Genomic DNA, 6,000 nt, shown 5'->3' on the forward strand with positions numbered 1-6,000 from the left:
TATTGAGGTGAAAAGGAACAGTTTGTCCCGGACTTCAGCTACAATGAAAAAGACACAAAGCTGGAGTTATTCTGTGTCTTTGCTGCACAGCTGCCTCTTCTTCTTTCATTCTCCCCCTCCCGTTTCTACTTCAATCATGAAAACTGATCAATGATCAGCTGATCGGCTCTCTTGTTTGTTTATCGCCCACTTTGCGCCAGAAAGAGGAAACCAGCCGATGTCGCCTTAAACAACAGCAGCACGTTTAAGCTTGATCAGCTGTTGTTAGAATTTATTTAATATTAATTTCTAGTATCAGCTGATGTTTGCTGGAGCCACAGCTGCAAAAAAGCTGCTGGTCATGATATCGGTTTGTTTATCTGGTGAGAGGGAAACATGAAGATGAAACCAGGAGATGTCCTTACTGAATCATCAGAGCTGAACAGGTGATGGAGAAACAGGTTTACCTTTTAGGTGACATGAATGAGTTGAAGGGAAGTTATGAACTGTTTCTGAGAGACAAATAACCCCAGGATCCTTTTTTAGGTAGCTGACAGCTGGTAACTGTGCAGGTGCGGATCTAGCAAAGTTTTGCCAGGGGGGCCAAGTAGGGCATTAACAGGGAGAGGTGGGCACAAAGAAATAATTTTCTTTCTTATTCTCATTTAAAATGTCTAGCTTTTAAAAAATAATTATCTGAATATTTCAACAAAGGATTTTGATGCATATATACCATCAAAACAGTGTACATCACTGTCACAACAGCGTTTGTTTTCATTCAAAGGCTTTATGAGTTTTCCTATAATGGCGGGCCGGTCTCTAGTCAAAATGCCCGGGCCGATTTTTTGTCCCAGTCCAGCCCTGTATGCAGCTCATCTGCAGTCTGGTGTTACCTATATCTTCCTATTCAGAAGGCAGAATTTCCGAGTTCTGAGTACAATCAAAGCACCACGACTGCAGTTTTTGTGTTGGATGTGAAAGGCGCACATGACGCTGTGACGTAGGCTAGAATCATGGCAGCAGTCAATGACGGTCCAGGCGTGGGATTTCTCTCGTGGAAATATGCACATTATCTTTTCCTTTCTATTGGTAGGTGGCACAATGCACTTGTGGCAAGTAAGCAAGCTAGAAGACTGGCAAAGTTGTGGAAGCAACACATTAACAAGAGAATTCTGAGTAAAACCAAAGTTGCTTTCCCTAGTAACTAGTTACTTTGAAAGTAACGAGTAACTTGAAGTAACTGAGTTACTTTTGATAGAAGTAACTAGTAATGTAACTAAGTTACTATTTTAAAGTAACTTACCCAACACTGGACACCACACAAACCAAACTTCTGCTGCCACAACTCAAACTCAGATTTTGTATTGCATATATTTAGTATCGCATGTGTTAATTCAATCTATTCTGTTTAAGGTTTTTTTTTTTTAAAGATTTTTATGAAGTGTGGTTAGCTGCCACTGCAGCACACACATGAAATGACACTGCATTTAGTCGTATGGCAGTTACAACAGCAATCTTTGAGCCTTCTCATTATTGTTACGACCAGAGATGGGCTGTAATCTGATTACTTTTTTCAAGTAACGAGTAAAGTAAGGGATTACTATTGCAAAAACGGTAATGAGATTACCGTTACTTTCCCGTAGGAACGCTGCGTTACTAAAGCCGTGATATTTTTTTGCGAGAATGTCTCATGACAATGATGTAAGCGAGTGCGACGTTTGTGACAACAGATGTGTGCAGATCAACAATGGATAATATATCGAGTGCGGGAGAGAGTATGAGCGTGCAGCGTTTAAAGCGTGGAAGTACTGACTTTTTTTTGAGTTTGATTCCATAAAAAGTGACAAAAACATTAGTGCCCGTTGTGCGTGGGAAGAAAACTTATTTTACAGCGAAAAAAAAAAACCCTAAACAAGCACCGAGAAACTCGCCGATTCTTCCACTGACCGCTGCGGCATACCTGCACCAGGGTAAACCTCTGCCTACCCCACTCCTGCTTTACAGGTGAAAATAGAGCAACAGGACCGCTAGTCTTTGATTTTATTTATTTTCTGCTGTGTTTTACTTGCATCTATTTGAAAGACTGAGTGTAAACACAAAAAATATTTTATTTTATGTGCTGGAATGTGCAGAAAATAGGTTTAAATGTTAAACTAATTTCTTCAAGTCAGAGGATGGTGCATATAATTTAATTTTTGCTTGATGCATAAAGTTAAAAGATTAAAACTGATAAAACAAGTTTTTTAAAAAAGGAGACTTTTCCATTTGATTACTTTTTGTATGATGGATCATGCAGAAAAAGTAGAATTGGGCTGAAAGATCTATCGCTTTATCACCTATTCAGGTTGTAAATTGTGTTTTTAAAAAGTAACTAAGTAACTAAGTAATTAATTACTTTTGAAAATAAGTAATCAGTAAAGTGACAGGATTACTTTTTTGGGGAAGCAATCAGTAATTAGTTACTGATTACTTTTTTCAAGTAACTTGACCAACGACTGCTGTCGTAATGTTGTCAGATATGCAAATTTGAGTGTGCAGGTGCCTCTCCATGATTGGTGCATCCAGGGGGCGGAACGTACGGATTGGCTAACTACCTGGAGACAACGTATATGATGACACTGCCATGGACTGCCAGTCATTCATCCTCAGCTCACCTTAACCGAACGCTGTTTCATCATACAGGAGCATGTAGGGGTGGACTGCCTTTTTATTTGATTACCTTTTTCTCATGTTTTTGTTAGTTGGGGAGATGAGTCATTGTCATTTGGTTTGATTCTTTTCATAGATAAGTTTGGTACATCCTTTAGATAGGCTCCCTTTTGTTTGTTGTTTTGGCGTTAGGTCCACCCCAAAGCTATAGTCCGTTCCTTTTGCATTGTTAAAATTCCCTCACTCTAAATAAGTCACCATCAAAATTGTACTCGTTGTGTGATGTGCTGCTTGGGGTCATACGGGGATGGATCACACTTATGTTATGGTCTGGCCACTCCTAGATGGACCATAACATTATGCAATGTTTTGGTTTTTTTCATTCAGTGTATAAGAGTTATCACAGATGATGGTGAGTACCTAACTCTTAAGCTTTTGTGTTGTTTGGCTTTTGAAAATTGTTCTCTCTTAGAAACACTGACAAACATCAAAAACTACTTCTAATTTTTCACAAAAGTCCTTTTGTTGTTCTCCAAAAATGTGATTAATTGTGTTTAAAAGTTACTATATTCTAAATGTAAAAAGTGCAAGCTACAAGCTTGAGGTTTTTATAGAGGTTTTTGGTAATTGAAGATAAGGGTATTCTGTTCATTTGCAGTTTTGACATGTAGACATGGAAAATGCTTGACAAAATAAGTGTAGGTTCATATGAAGCACCAGTGTAAATTTACTTTTTTAAATACACTGTGGAGAAAGTTAAATATTATCCCATCATTTCTCATTCTGTCCTGTCTGACAGAAGTTAAGTTAGGTCACGCTGACCACATTTACTCTCATAATGGAATAATTCCTCATCAGCTTTTAAATCATGTGGACAAATGGGAATATTACTCATTATTGAAAACATGCACATGGCTTAATGTCGAGGAATTATTCTGCCACAGTTTACCCGTTGTTTAAAGTGGCCAGAATGCAAATGAGACAGCCACCGGGCTGAATAATGGCTCAGGAATGAATGTACAGCTGAAATGTGAGGCAGGATGACACCTCTACTCTGAACCGCCTGCAGTGGTTCAGCTGTTTAGGGCCATCTTCCACTAACCTTCCTGTCTTCTTATGTAAATACATTTTTGTTAATGACTTTTTAGATGCAAAGCAATTTATAGAATAACCTTGTTCCGCACTGTGTCGCCTCGAATGGGTGGGATACACCTAATCACCACATTCTGCCTATGCACAGGAATACTTGAAATATAAAACATTAAAATTGCCTCTTTGACCCCTGCATGGAATTATGCATCTATAAGCTCTGCAGTAAAACACGCACACACGAGTTGTTTGATATATTATAGTTTGTGTTTACAACTTAATTCCAAAACCGTGGGACACTGTAAATTGTAAATAAAAATGTAAGTAAAGTAAGTAAAATTTATTTATATAGCGCTTTTCACAGATAAAAATCACAAAGTGCTTTACAACACAAGAAATGGAAATATAAAACAATGTAACAATGTAAATAAAACAGCAATGCTGTCATGGTCCTGAGTCTGAGGACTCGGTGTTTTGTGTTTCTTTATATTATTCTTTGTTCTCGGTTATTCTGTTTTGTCTTTTGTTTAGGTTTGCTATGTGTTAGTGTTTTTGTTTCATGCCTGCCTGTGTTCTCTCTGTCTGTCCATGGTGTTATTGTGTCTGCTCATGAGTCTGCCTGTCAAGTTCAGTGTCCGGTCTGTTCTCTGTGTCTGTTAGTTTCCTGTTTTATTCTGAAAGTTCATGTCTCATGTCAGTGTGTTCAGTTTTACCTCTCCCCTGTCTCGTTAGCCTAATTGCTCCCAGCTGTGTCTCCCTCCTGTGGCCCATTCCCTGATTACTCCCCATGTATTTAAGCCCTGTGTTTTCCTGTGCTCTCTGTCGTGTTGTCTGATTAATTCCATGTCAGTCTGCATCATTCTATGTTACCCGGTACTCATTCTGCGTCTCTCTGCCATCTCTCTTTGTGCATTTTGCTCTGCTCCTCCTCCCGTGAGTGTCTGGTTTAAGTTTTGTTCGTTAGTTTTCCCAGTTTAGGTTTGTTTACTCCCTGCTCTGCTCTTCTTGTTTTGTCACCTTCTCACCGCTGTAAATAAACACTCACTCGCACCCCAGCCGGTACCTGCATTTTGGATCCTTTTTTCAATACACCACACGACTGCCCCCAGCCGTGACAGTACGATGCGACCACAAGATGGATCCAGCGGACTTGCCCGGGGAGAGTGACCTCACACGCGCCCTACGCCTGGTGGACTGGGTAACCCACACCTCCAATGCACGAGCGAAGGTTGTGGGGATAAATGCCATTGAGGCTATCCTGGCCGGAAATCCCTATCTCCACCAGGTCCGGGGATTTACAGACTTAATCGCTGAGCTGCATAAAGCCCGGGAAGCGGTGCAAGCTCGGGAAGATTCCGCCCAGCAACAACGGACTATGACCGCCACAAAGCAGCCGTCTCAGATTCACCCACCGGAGGTTTCACGGCCCGACCCCCCCAGAGGTTTTTCCCTGCCTGTCGGAGCCGTCAGCGGTGGGGAGGAAACATTCGCGCCGCCGGCGCTTCACCCCACAGCTGGATTCAGGGACTCCTGTGCGACCAGTTGTGGTGAGTTTTAAGGACGCTGGTGCTTCTGGGACTGTTTTCTGGGGCTGTTCATGGGGAGAGTAGAGACAGTACACGGCGCTTACCTACCTTCGTGGTAACTGACCTCTCACAAGTTGGCATTTTCAAAACATCCATAACAGTAACTGACTGGGTTTCATCCATTCCACCATCAATTCCAGTCTCACCTCAACCAGTACATCAGCCTTTAGCCATTTCATTAGCCCCCCCTGCATCTATTCCATTAGCCCGGTCACCCGCTCCCTCCATACTGGAGGCTGTGTCTGTGCCACCCATTTTGAATCCCGTTCCTAGCACCCATTTTAAGCGGAGAGACAAACCCATTAAAACCACTCTAGTTTCTCAGAAACTGGCTAATTTAGAGACTGTTATTCGCCCCAGGGCCTCCCCAGAGGCTGAGTTTCTGCCTTCAGCCGACTCTGGACCCCTGGAGGCCAAGACGCCGGCTAAGAACTGCACCATGCCAGCACTGCCTGGGCAAAGCCAGTGCCCTGCGCAGTTTCAGTTACCGGTGTCTCTGCCAGAGGCCCGTGTGCCTGCTGGTCCTGTTCTGTCACTGCCAGAGGCCCGTGTGCCTGCTGGTCCTGTTCTGTCACTGCCAGAGGCCCCCACGCCTGCTGGTCCTGTTCTGTCCCTGCCAGAGGTCCCCGCGCCTGCTGGTCCTGTTCTGTCCCTGCCAGAGGTCCCCACGCCTGCTGGTCCTGTTCTGTCTCTGCCA

General features: G+C 42.6%; 1 protein-coding gene across 2 annotated transcripts in view; it reads right to left on the minus strand.

The window, feature by feature from the left end:
- The window catches only part of gabrg3 (gamma-aminobutyric acid type A receptor subunit gamma3), an 89,511-nt gene that overhangs the window by 36,019 nt on the left and 47,492 nt on the right, over positions 1-6,000 (minus strand). The gene's annotated exons all lie outside the window — the stretch shown is intronic.

The sequence above is a fragment of the Neolamprologus multifasciatus genome, chromosome 23 (genome assembly GCF_963576455.1).
Source record: "Neolamprologus multifasciatus chromosome 23, fNeoMul1.2, whole genome shotgun sequence".
NCBI lineage: Eukaryota > Metazoa > Chordata > Actinopteri > Cichliformes > Cichlidae > Neolamprologus > Neolamprologus multifasciatus.